We start from the raw sequence: 13,417 nt of genomic DNA, 5'->3' as shown, positions 1-13,417 counted from the left end.
CCTGGACCATCTCTGACACCTCCCTCCCCTTCCTGAATCTCTCCATTTCCATCATCGATGACCGACTCAACACTGACATTTTTTACCAACCCACCGACTTCCCCAGCTACCTGGATTACACCTCTTTCCATCCTACCTCCTGCAGAAATGCTATCCCGTATTCCCAATTCCTCTGCCTCCGTCATATCTGCTCCCAGAGGGCCAGTTCCACCACAGAACATACCAGATGGCCTCTTTCTTTAAAGACCATAATTTTCCCTCCCACATGGTTGAAGATACCCTCCAACACATCTCATTCACGTCTCGCATCTCCGCCCTCAAACCCCACACCTTGATCCGCAACAAAGTCAGAACCCTCCTGGTCCTCACCTTCCATCCCACCAACCTCCTCATAAACCACATCATCCGCTGACATTTCTGCCACCGACAAACGGACCCCACCACCAGGGATGTATTTCCCTCCACATTCCGCAAAGACCATTCCCTCCGTGACTACCTGGTCAGGTCCATACTCCCCAAACAACCCGCCCTCCCCTCCTGGTACCTTTCCCTGCCACTGTAGGAATTGCAAAATCTGTGCCCACACCTCCCCCCTCACCTCCATCCAAGGCCCCAAAGGAACCATCCACATCCACCAAAGTTTCACTTGCACTTCCACAAATGTCATTTATTGTATTTGTTGCTCCTGATGTGGTCTCCTTTACATTGGGGAGACAGGACGTCTTCTCACAGAGCGCTTCAGGGAACATCTCCGGGACACTTGCACCAATCAACCCCGTCGCACCGTGGCCGAACATTTCAACTCCCCCTTCCATTCTGCTGAGGTCATGCAGGTCCTGGGCCCCCTCCACCACCAGTCCCTCACCACCCAACGCTTGGAGGAGGAACACTTCAACCCCAGGGCATCAACGTCTCCCGGATTAATTCCTGATGAAGGGCTCCTGCCCGAAACATCGATTTTGCTGCTCCTCGAATGCTGCCTGACCTGCTGTACTTTTCCAGCACCTCTCTAATTGAGACTCTTGATCTCCAGCATCTTCAGTCCTCACTTTCGCTTAACATTATGGCAGTCCAGTCAACTTTTGGAAAATTAAAATTCTCCACTATTACAACCCCATTATTCTTACATACATCAAATTCTCTCTACATATTTACTCCTCAATTTCCCTCTGAGTATTGGGGGCCCTATAGTACGGTCCCAACAAGGTGATCATCCCTTTCTTATTTCTAATTTCTGCCGACATAGTGTCGCTGGACAATCCCTCAGAAGTATCCTCTCTAATTCCAGACGAAAGGGATAGCCATGGCCCCAGCTATGACTGTCTATTTATCGGCTACGTAGAACAGTCTAGCTTCCGTAGTTACATCAGCACCATTCCCCACCTCTTCCTCTTGCCTCCTTTTCAGTCCTTCCTATAGCATCTAAAACCCAGACACTAAGCTGCCATTCCTGTCCTTCCCTCCGCAAAATTTCTATAATAGCTATGATATCACTCCTGTTGTACCATGAAGGGGAAGTTTCAGCCCTGAGTTGATGTTTAAGGTTGAGTGACATTTCAGCAGACCTGTAGAAAGATAGAAATGTAAGTCTCTTTAGGGCAATGGAAGAAAGGAGGTAGCATGAAATACAAAGGAATCTGTGATAAGAGTGTCGGGCAGTGTAGATGAAACCATTAAATTTTCCATAATGTGCAAAAAAGAAAGATAAAGCACATCACAGAACACGTTTGTGACTGTAACATGATCTAAAGTTGTTGCATTCAATGTTGAGTCCAGAAGTTTGTCAAGTGCAGTCTTGTAAGATGAGATGCTATTTCCCAAACTTGCTTCCCTAGAACACTAGCAGGTTTTGTAGACAGGAGGGTTTAGTATGCTCTTCTCATTTTTATTTTATTGGGTTAGGCCTCATCTTTTCTTTTTCTTTGTCTTTGCTTACACAAATCATTTTTTACACGAGCATTTGTGTCTCATTGCTGTGCCCATTTTGTTCGGCTTATCCACTCACTCCATCTACTGGTTTAAAATCTTGCAATTTTGTCTTTCTTGGGTTCTGATGTAAGGTCACTCAATCTGAATAGTTACTACTCTCTCCAAATTGAGAGGGCATTCAATCCAACTGCTCCACACCAGCCTTCTTCCACCTTATTCACCAAATCCTTTCAACATATCACTCTGTTGCTTTCTCCTTAACCTACCGATCTGACTTCCCCTTACATACACTTATGCTATTTGCCATATTTACGCCCGGTAAAAGCGTGCCCTACATTCTAATCACAAAAACTATTTTCTTCCGAATTCCCTATTACATTTGTATCTATAGCCTTGGACCTTATATCTATATCCCCTGGTCTGTCAATGTTTGGATCTAAGACCCTTCCTTTAATTATGAGAAACAGCTTTTGAGCAGAATCCATGGCAATTTTAAACACTTGGCGGTGTAGCTAAGTTCCAAAACAAAAACAAGTTTGTCATTTCAACAAATAACAGTTTTTATCGAGGGAGGAGCCGATTTTTGAAGATTAACCATTTTGTTGAGTGTCCCAGTCAGAATTAAGATTAATTGTCATGGGACATGACAGCAAAATGTGATCATTTCTTTTCACCATATCATCAATCATGGTATTCATCTAAGCCCAAGAGTCCAAATGATTAAATGATGAAGGATGCTCATTTCAGTTCCATGTCTATGTACGTATATGGCTTTCTGTAATGATAGCAGTTTATATTGTTGGGATGGAACACTATCAGTGGCATTATTATGTCAGTGAGATCACCTTGTCGTATTACAGACCTGATTTTTCCTCAGTCTTGATGTCTTCAGTAAGTCTTTATTTACAAAAAAATGGTTTTATCTTTGATCTTTAGACATCTGCAGTTCCTGTGGTGGGTGACTGACACCTGGTTTGCTGTGTCTATATTGCAAAGCCTGCAAATGTATCCTAGAATAGAATCTCAGGCCAACAAAAATCTGAATCTACAAATTAACGGCAGGATAAAGGTCTGAGCAATATTAACTTAGGGATGCCAATACACAGAATTTGCTATCTGATGACTGAAACTGCAGAAGTAACAAATTAAAAAGCACTGACAACTATTTCCTTCATTTCTTTTAATTGGCCATAGTTTGATCTATAGTTAGAGACAAAAATAATGCAATATAGACAAGCAGAATGCTGGAAGATCACAGTAAGCCAGGCAGCATCAGGAGGTGGAGAAGTCAACATTTCAGATGTAACCCTTCTGCCCAGTATTGCTGCCCAGGAAACCATGATGTTAGTCTTGAATTTGAGATCCCACGCCTCAAATACTCTCTTCCAGAACACACATTCACCAATTAGTTAAGGCCAATGAGAAGTTTCTGGAAAATGTGGAACAATTTCCATACTTTGGGAACATCCTCTTGATGAAGGCAGACATAGACAGCATACTGTATCAATGCCTAATGACTAAAAGCAGGAAGAAAACTAAATAGGGGGAATTTGGAATGGAGATCGAAGATATCTGAGCACCATAGTTTAACTCTGTTTTTATAGCTATAGGTAAAGTCTGGAACTACATTTGATCTGAATTAAATGTGCCACAAATGAGGTGACAAACCACTGTCAATCCTTTTGTTATATGTTTTAAAACAAAACAGGTCATGATTTTTATTTCGGAATGCCTGATTTCTATAATATTTTGTCTCTGCTTTATATAGAGATGACATTACAGGGATGACATTGAATACTTAGTTGATGGTAAACAGTACAAGGTAAAGAAATAACAATCATCTCTTTGTTCAATACACTTATGTTTTAAAGGCAACATTAACTTCCACTTATATACCAACCTTAATATAGAAAGTTATCCGAAAATGCTTCATGGAAGTGGACACAAAACATTGATGCTGAACTAAATAAGACAATATTAAGAGGGATGAGTAAAGTTTGGTTCATGAGGTCATGTTTTAAGGAGGGTCTGAAGTGAAGGACGTTACAGAAGGAAACTTGAATACCTGAGACTGAAGTGGATATAGACATGATAGTGCATTTATACTGTGTCTCCAGTATTTCCACAATTCTTTTGCTGAAGTTACAGTGGTCACTTGGGAGAACTCTTGTGGAAGTTCAAATTCTGAGTGTGAACTTGACCACAAAGTCGATGATCAAGAGGCAAAAGCACTCCCAACTGTACTAATCTGACATTATTCTGAATGAAGAGTCAAAGCATTAACTCTGTTTCTCTTTCCACAGATGCTGCTGGACCTCCTGAGTTTCTCCAACAGTTTCTTTGATTCTTTGACATTGTAATTGCTGTATCGCCTGCCACTGTTAAGTTCCATGAAGTGTAATTGGTTTGGGAGTCTGGTGTCAGGAGTACAAATAATATCACCTACTGACTGAAGGTGGATTTGAATGATTAGCACCTCAACACTGAACATGTAGATTTGGAAGAAGACACTGCTGTTGGACTGTCCCACAAATCCAATGGATGACATCAAAGATGAGTGCACCGAGAACCCTTTTGCATTGCTTAGAGATCATGCGAGATCAAATCTAGTCTACAAAAAGAGCCATATTTTATTGAGAAAAATATTAACCTCATTTTTATGTTTTGTGTGCAACAATGTAGGCCCTATTTCAGAAAAAAAAATCAATGTATAACTATCAATCTAGCTGCACTGCTAGAGATAGAATAGTTTTACATGGTTAATATTTTAAGGAATTGAGGATATTAGATTATGAATAACCCTGCAAATAACAGATTGTTAAAAATCTGTTTTTCTATTTCAAGTGTTGAATTATCATAGTGTTCACAATGCATATCAGGGAAACACAATGTACAATGATTTTAAAGTATACAATGGATCATCTGTGTTGTCTATAACTGTGCACCCTACATACAATGCAGCACCACCATCATGACGCCAGTTACAGGGATAATCAGTTACACAGTAGAATCCGCTTATTGGTACAGCTTGAGACACCCTTCAAAAATTGCAACATAAAGGAAATTTCTATTAGAGAGGAAACAAGGAAAAGAAGTTCTAATGTATAAAAACTTCCATTTTCCTAAATTCAATGTAACATCTTTACACAGAATGAATAATATCATTGGCGTAAGTTGTATACTTTATATATGTTAGAATTTATTTTAGATTCTGGCTTGTGTTCAGAAGGAGTTTAATGATTGTCAGAATTTTGGAGTCAGAACTTTTAAAAAAATCAGAATGATAAAAGGAACCCTGAGATGATAATGGAGATTTGTTTGCATTGGTAAAGTTTTATGAGTGGACAGAGTAAACATTGAGAGGCACTACCTTGTTTTCTGTTCAGAAGGATCAGGGTTTTACTTTGCTTAGCAGAAAAATAAACAGCTTGGAAGGTTTTGTTGGTCGATTTACAGAGGTCCTGGTTAAAGCTAGACGAATGAAACAGTTTACCCTCGGTAAAGGAGTTAATTCAGAAAAATTAGGTTAAGTGTAAATTAGGTTAAGTTCCACACACATCATTTACTGCATCCGCTGCACCCGATGTGGCCTCCTATACATTGGGGAGACAGGTCGCTTACTTGCGGAACGTTTCAGAGAACACATCTGGGACACCCGCACTAACCAACCCAACCGCCCCGTGGCTGAACACTTTAACTCCCCCTCCCACTCCGCCAAGGACATGCAGATCCTTGGCCTCCTCCATCGCCAGACCATGGCAAGCATTCCCAATGCCCCTCCCCCAAGACCCTCCTCCCTACCTTTTATCTTAGCCTGCTTGGCACACCCTCCTCATTCCTGAAGAAGAGCTTATGCCCGAAACGTCGATTCTCCTTCTCCTTTGATGCTGCCTGACCTGCTGCACTTTTCCAGCAACACATTTTTAAGCTATTTGTAAATAACATGGTTAATTCTAATGTATCTTCTTTTTGTTTGAGTCTCTTTTTATTGCTAAAGCCAATTTTGCTGTATCGTGTGTTTGTGTGTCAATGAAAGGCCACCTTGTTAAATAAGGAAAAGTGACTTGTCCAACTAGATTGACATCTGGGATCTGACCTGTCCAGGAGTAACATCAACTGGGGTCATAACACATCTTACAACTATAATAGCTTACAAATGTGAATATTGTATGACTTCTTTACAAATAAAATAAAATGCTTGTCTCCTACCTCAGTTTTCCTGAGAAAAAGTTATTCTGGTAATAGTCACTTCTTTATAGGTATAAAGGTTGGAACCAGAAAGATTGAACCCTGAATTGCTCAAACTGCTGAGACAAAGGTGACACGGTGGCTCAGTGGTTAGCATTGCAGCCTCACAGTGTCAGGGACCCATGTACGATTCTAGCCTTGGGTGACTGTCTGTGTGGAGTTTGCACATTCTCCCCTTGTCTGTGTAGGTTTCCTCCCACAGTCCAAAGATGTGCAGGTCAGATGAATTGACCATGCTAAATTGCCCATAGAGTTAGGTACATCAGTCAGAGGGAAATGTGTCCAGGTGGGTTATTCTTTGGAGGGTTGGTGTGGACCTGTTGGGCTGAAAGGCCTGTTTCCACACTGTAGGGAATCTAATCTAATCAACTTGATCCATCAGGATCATGCCTCAAAGGTCAGTCTAAATGCTATTGTAAATCTAATTGTACTTCACGAAACAATACCTCTTCTGTGCCTCAGCAGCAGGCCTGCTATTTTGTGCTTTTTTAAACACTTAGAGTTTTGTAAACATCACACTTTCCTGCAGCATTGAAAGCTACAAAGTTTGCCACACACTGACTTCTTTGGCAAGTGCATCAGCTTTCCTTTTTGATAGGCTAATGTCAATTAGAAGTTTCTGAGCTTTTTTTGAAATCTGGAATTCAAATATTTAAAAAGACTCCGTATAACTATGTTCTTGAATGTTCAATTCCTGTTCAAAACATGTATTATTTTATATCATAATAAAATAATTATGGCACTTTTAGAGGCTTCTTCTGCTGCAGTTGTAGTGACTTTACCTCAGAGGTAGGAAGGCACAGGTTCAAGACTCACCTTGATGAGCAAACTGACAATAGCTCCATGGAACAGGGAGCCATACAAGAAGGGGAAGAGAAGAGAAATGTAGCTGTAATTGGGGATAGTATGGTCAGGGGAATAGTCACTGCCCACCAGCAACCCATCCTCCACACCCAGCATCTTCTCTTGCCACCGCACGAGGTGTAAAACCTGCACCCACAATCCCACCCCCTCACCTCTGTCCAAGGCCCAAAGGATCATTTCACATCTGGCAGAGATTTTCCCACACATCCACCCAGCTCATCTACTGCACTCAGTTGCTCTCGATGTGATCTCCTCTACATTGGGGAAACAGGATGCCAACTCGCGAAGTGGTTCAGGCAACATCTCCGGGACACATGCAGCAAACAACCCCACCGTCCTGTGGCCAACCACTTAAACTCCCCCTCCCACTCCCTCAAGGACATAGAAGTGCTGGACCTCCTCCACTGCCAAATCAAAGTCACCCACCAACTGGAGGAAGAATGCCCCCAGTTCATCCTCGGAACACAGATCTTCTTCCACCTCTGGACCCTATAACCACACAGCATCAACATCGACTTCACTAGTTTCCAAATCTCCCCTCCCCCAATCTCATCTCAGATCCAACTCTCTGACTCAGCACCACCCTCTTGACCTGTCCTACTTATCCATCTTTCTTCCCACCTATCTGCTTCACCCTCCCCACTGACCTATCATAATTACACCAGCTGCATCCATCCATCGTTTTCCTACCTACCATCGCCCAGCCCCGACCCTCGATATGTCTCTCAGCACCCTTCCCCCCACATTCCTGATGAAGGCCTTTGCCCGAAACATCGTCTCTCATGCTCTTCAGATGCTGCCTGGCCTACTGTGCTTTTCCAGCGCCACACTTTTTGACTCTAACTCTCCAGCATCTGCAGTCCTCACTTTCTCCTCGGTAAAGATTAGTGGGTAGGCAGAAGATTTGGAAGTCTTTAAAGCCAGTAAAGGACAACCAAGGAAAGCAATAAGGGTGGGAAGTGGGGGTTGGTGGGAGGTGAAGTATGAAGCTAATTTTACTTAAATAAAATGTAAGAAAGGGGCAAGAGTAGACATTGAACTGCCAGAATATGAGGCTGGAGAAGTAGTAATGGGGAACAAAGAAATGGTGGAGGAACTGAATAGGTAATTTGAATCAGTGTTCCCAGTAGAAGGCACCAGTAACATACCAAAACTTAAGAGAGTGGGACAGAGGTAAGTGTCCCTAAGGAGAAGGAGCTGGGAAGGTCTGAAGGTGCATAAATCATGGATGGAAATGTGAGATTATGGACTTTGGGCAGAAGAATAGTGCTGTAGACTATTTTCTAAGTGGGGAAAGGCTTTGGAAATCCGAAGCTCAAAGGGACTTGGGAGTCCTTGTGCAGGGTTCGCTTAAAGTTAACATGCTGGTTCAGTTGGCAATTAGGAAGACAAATGTAATGTTGGCAATCATTTCAAGAGGGTGAGAATACAAGAGCAGAGATGTACTGCTGACGCTCTATAGGGCTCTAGCCACACTGTATTTGGAATATTGTGAGCAGTTTTGGGCCCCGTATCTAAGGAACGATGTGCTGGTATTGGAGGGAGTCCAGAGTAGGTTTTCAAGAATGATTTTGGGGATGGAGAGCCTGTCATATCAGGAGTGGTTTAGGACTCTGGGTCTGTAGTCAATGAAGGGAGGCATCTGATTGAAACTTACAGAAACTTACTTTTCTGCTCCTTTATCTTATAGTCTCATGGTCTTTTGCTCCAGAGGTGTGTAATGACATCTCTGAACAGGTTGATTAGCAATATCCAGAATTGATAAACCCAGTGATTCATTTTTAAAAATCCTTAGTCTCTATTACATGTATTTGCTGTTCTCAAGTCACATGTTATAGTACATTCACATGATACTTTGCCTGTCTGGATTTTTTTTTCACACCAGTTATCCGTACAAATCAATTTGCTAGGTTAAGCAGTAATTTCACAAATTGAAGATAGAGTCATAGAGTCATACAGATGTACAACATGGAAGCAGACCCTTCGGGCCAACTCATCCATACTGACCAGATATCCCAACCTAATCTAGTCCTATTGACCAGCATTTGGCCCATATCCCTCTAAAGCCTTCCTATTCATATGCCCACCCAGATGCTTTTTAAATGTTCTAACTGTACCAGCATCCACCTCTTCCTCTGGCAACTCATTCCTTATACGCATTACCCTCTGCGTGAAAAAGTTGTCCCTTAGGTCCATTTTAAATCTTTCCCCTCTTACCCTAAACTTGTGCCTTTTAATTCGGGAATTCCCCACCCCAGGGAAAAGACATTGTTTATTTATCCGATCGGTGCCCCTCATGATTTTATATACCTCTATAAGGTCACCCCTCAGCCTCCAACGTTCCAGAGAAAACAGTCCCAGCCTATTCAGTTTCTCCCTGTTGCTCAATTCCTCCAACCCTGGCAATATCCTTTTAAATCTTTTCTCAACCCTTTCAAGATTCACAACATCTTACCGATAGGAACAAGACCAGAATTGGATGCAATATTCCAAAAGAGGCCAAACCAATGCCCTGTACAGCTGTAACATGACCTCCCAACTCCTATACTAAATGCTCTGACCAATAAAGGAAAGCATACCAAATGCCTACTTCACTATCCTATCTACCTGTAACTTCACTTTTAAGGTACTATGAACTTGCACTCCAAGGTCTCTTTGTTCAGCAACACACCCCAAGACCTTACCATTAAGTGTATAAGTTTGATTTGCTTTTCCAAAATGCAGCACTTCACATTTATTTAAGTTAGAGTCCGTCTGCCACTCCTCAGCCCATTGGCCCATTTGATTAAGATCCCATTGTACTCTGAGGTAACCTTCTTCACTGTCAACTGCACCTCCAATTTTGGTGTCATGCGCAAACTTGCTAACTATACTGTAGGGAACTCCACACTGTAGAGAATCTAACCTAATCTAATCTAATACTTCCTATGTTCACATCCAAATCATTTATTTAAATGACAAAATGCCGTGGACCCAGCACCGATCCTTTTGGCACTCCACTGGTCATAGGCATCCACTCTGAAAAGCAACCTTCCACCACCACCCTCTGTCTTCTACCTTCAAGCCAGTTCTGCATCCAAATGGCTAGTTCTCCCTGTATTCCATGAGACCTAACCTTGCTAACCAGTCTACCATGAGGAACCTTGTCAGACGCCTTGCTGAAGTGCATATATGGGGTGGTTATATTGGGAATACACCTTTAGCATCATTTGATTCTATATTGAACAAGCTGACAACAACTGATAACAGGATTCAACCTTAAGCCAATTTCTCTCACAATATTTTCATTTAAAATACAGGACTTTTAACTAATGGGTGTGTGCCAGATACCAATTCAGGTTTTGACTATGAAAAGTCAGTGGGTTGCCCATCCCTCATATAACATACGTCTTCAAACTACGCATAGGATAGGGACACTTTTTTCCTCTGAAGAATGCAGTCTTTGCATCTACAAAGCCAGGAGACATTCCATTGGCATCAACAAGATGGCAGGTCAGTGAATGCCTCCAAAGGATGCCAACAGATAATTTGTCAAAATTCAAAACTGTACTGTTTTCTCTCTTGTTACATAGATGTCACACACTTGTCAGCATATTTGCATTGACTAAATCCAGAGTTAAGGTTTAACTTGATTCTAGATGTTGACCACCAAATTATTGTAGTTGAAGTATTTTGCAAAGGGTAATCCCTTTTAATCTATACTGTCTTTGAGCAATAAAGATAGCCAAATCTCTCCACAGTAGCATGTAGAGTTGTCATATTGATCTTGGAAATATAATTTTGTCAAATAATAATAGGAGAAATTTATTGAACCAATTCTTTCAAGATTATGCCTCGCTAACTTAATTTGCATAAAAATGCAGGTACGTATTTTTACAATAATCCAAAAATCCAAAGCAATAATTGAAAAAATAAACTCACCAGAATTTTCAATGTAAGTTTCCACTTCTCAAATGATGTAAAAGTTGTCCCAACACAGAGTGTAATTGACATACAAATGTGTTGGTGGTTTCTTGGTCAACAGCAATGCCACTATGCTACAGCTGGAGTATTTCCCTATATGTTAGTTCACATAATATTTACCACAAAGATTGCCATTTTGTTGGCATTAATATCTTGAAATTTATTAGTAATACTAACTATTTACATTGCTCTACTATCACAGCTTCATGTATAATCTTGATTATATAACTGAATATTACATGTGCATAACTGATTTACTGAACGCTCTACATTGACTCCATTGCACTGACAGAGTGACTGAAGGTGAGGTGGGTAGCTTCATGTTAAAACATCAAATTGTCATGTGTTATGTAACTTTCTTAAGGAACACTGACTATCTCATCTGGAGTCAATGTAATAACATACAACACCCATCTCCCCGATTTTTCCTTTAAAAAACGGGACTCCTTTCCAATAAACATTACACATTTGTTTCTACAATTCGATAATATTTTGGTGAATATATGAAATTACCAGATCTATGCAGTTATCATGACTTATCTGTGCACCTTTACTCTGTGGGGTGCTGTCTGTCATCTCAGATTAATGTGTATTCCTGATGTTGGACTATTGCCCGAAACGTCGATTTTCCTGCTCCTCGGATGTTGCCTGACCTGCTGTGCTTTTCCGGCAGCATTCTAATCCTGATTCAGATTAATGTTCACTATTTGTTAGAGATGTGTGCTTATTTTCTAGCATGACGTCTGTGGATCTGAATTATCATTTTGCTTTGACTATGTGCGATTTGATTGTCACCTATTTCATTGTAGGACTCAACCATTGCACATTACAACATTGTATGACCTAGGGTGGACTCAATGACATAATATCTTTCCATGAACCCATGTCTGTATGAAAATCTCAAGCTCTCCTGTGTTGTAATTTAAGTTGGGACAGCTATTTGTGTTCTTGTTGATCATACTCTTGCACCATTTGGAACTGTCTGACAAACATTAGCACTTCCGTTGATGGTAAATCTTTACCTTGAGGATTTAGCATAGTTACCCCTAAATCATGGCAAATTGCTTTACATTTGACTTGCGTGGGTTTTACTGCATGAACAGTGCATTCTGTGAGGCTATTGGACTATTGAACAGACCATTTCCGGCACATCTTAAAGGCCATCGCCAGATGCAATTTGTTGTGGAACATTAAAGTTACTGAAGGTGATATGGAAAATAAAGAACATGAAAGCCTGGGAATGTTTAAAGCATAAAGAATGTTTAAACCATGGCAATCTGTGGTCTGTGGAAGGCAAGATGGGATAAGAATAGGGGAATGTTCTTACACCAATTAGCAGAGTAAGGTTAATGCTGAAAGGTCACCATAGCGAGATGAGATAACACAAGTAATAAAGCAAGTTTCTCTGTTAAGTGCTATTATGACAGGATTGGGACAGTAAATATTTGGGACATGACATTAAAATATGTTAGTTAGTTATAATTAATAGTTAGTAGAGTCAGCTTGAGACAGGAGATTATTGTAGCAGAATTAACAACAAACATCTAACCGTGACATTAGAATGACATTAAGTAGAATGTACAACTAAACAGATAAAGGGAACTAACATCACTGGTTTATTGTGTAGCTAGAGTGAGGTACTTTGATTAATATAGTTGGACATGCTGATAAGCTAACAGAAACATGATAAAAAAAAATATAAAAATCCACGGCCCCTGAGGTTCATGGGTATTCGAGAATCTACATTCTCAGTGTCACGGTTTTTTGTTTGCAAATAAAAGACCTACTTCTTGAAGAACTCTCTGCGTCTCCTGATGATTCTCTATATTTTCTCCACAACAGTGGCAGTCAATCTGTCAAAGACTGTTGCACAATGTTATATTTGCTTTGTTGCGTAAAAGGAAATTTGGTGAAGTAGTCAGTTACCAGAACGTAATCATGCCCTTAAGGCATGAAAAATATCAGTGTGATCTCTGACTGGCACTACAACTCAAAAGAATCTCCTGTGGAGAGAGAGAGATGCTCTCACTTTTTGTGTTTGATGGTGTTGACATCTTTCACACAATTAGTTGATCAATATCTTTATTTATTCTGGGTCAATATATATTTCTTTACATGTGTCAATTTCTTGGGTTTTTATCTATTCCTATGTGATCAGTGTTTATACGGTCCTGTTAGATGGGACTTGATCGATGTTTTCAGGTCACCATCGATGATTATTGTTTTGATCTGTTTATTCACTAGTAGGTCTGAAGAAATATCTTTGTTTCCTGAGGGATTTGGAAATTTCCTAACAGCATCAGAAATAAACATTTGGGAATTTGGCTAGTTTTGTACTTCTGAAGCATACCCTTGGATCTTCACAAATAATCAATGAAGTCATTGTTCTCTAAATTCAAATCAATTCCAATGG

The sequence above is a fragment of the Chiloscyllium plagiosum genome, chromosome 11, assembly GCF_004010195.1.
Source record: "Chiloscyllium plagiosum isolate BGI_BamShark_2017 chromosome 11, ASM401019v2, whole genome shotgun sequence".
Lineage (NCBI taxonomy): Eukaryota > Metazoa > Chordata > Chondrichthyes > Orectolobiformes > Hemiscylliidae > Chiloscyllium > Chiloscyllium plagiosum.
The sequence above is the reverse complement of the archived record's forward strand: the minus strand, read 5'-3'. Positions refer to the sequence as shown.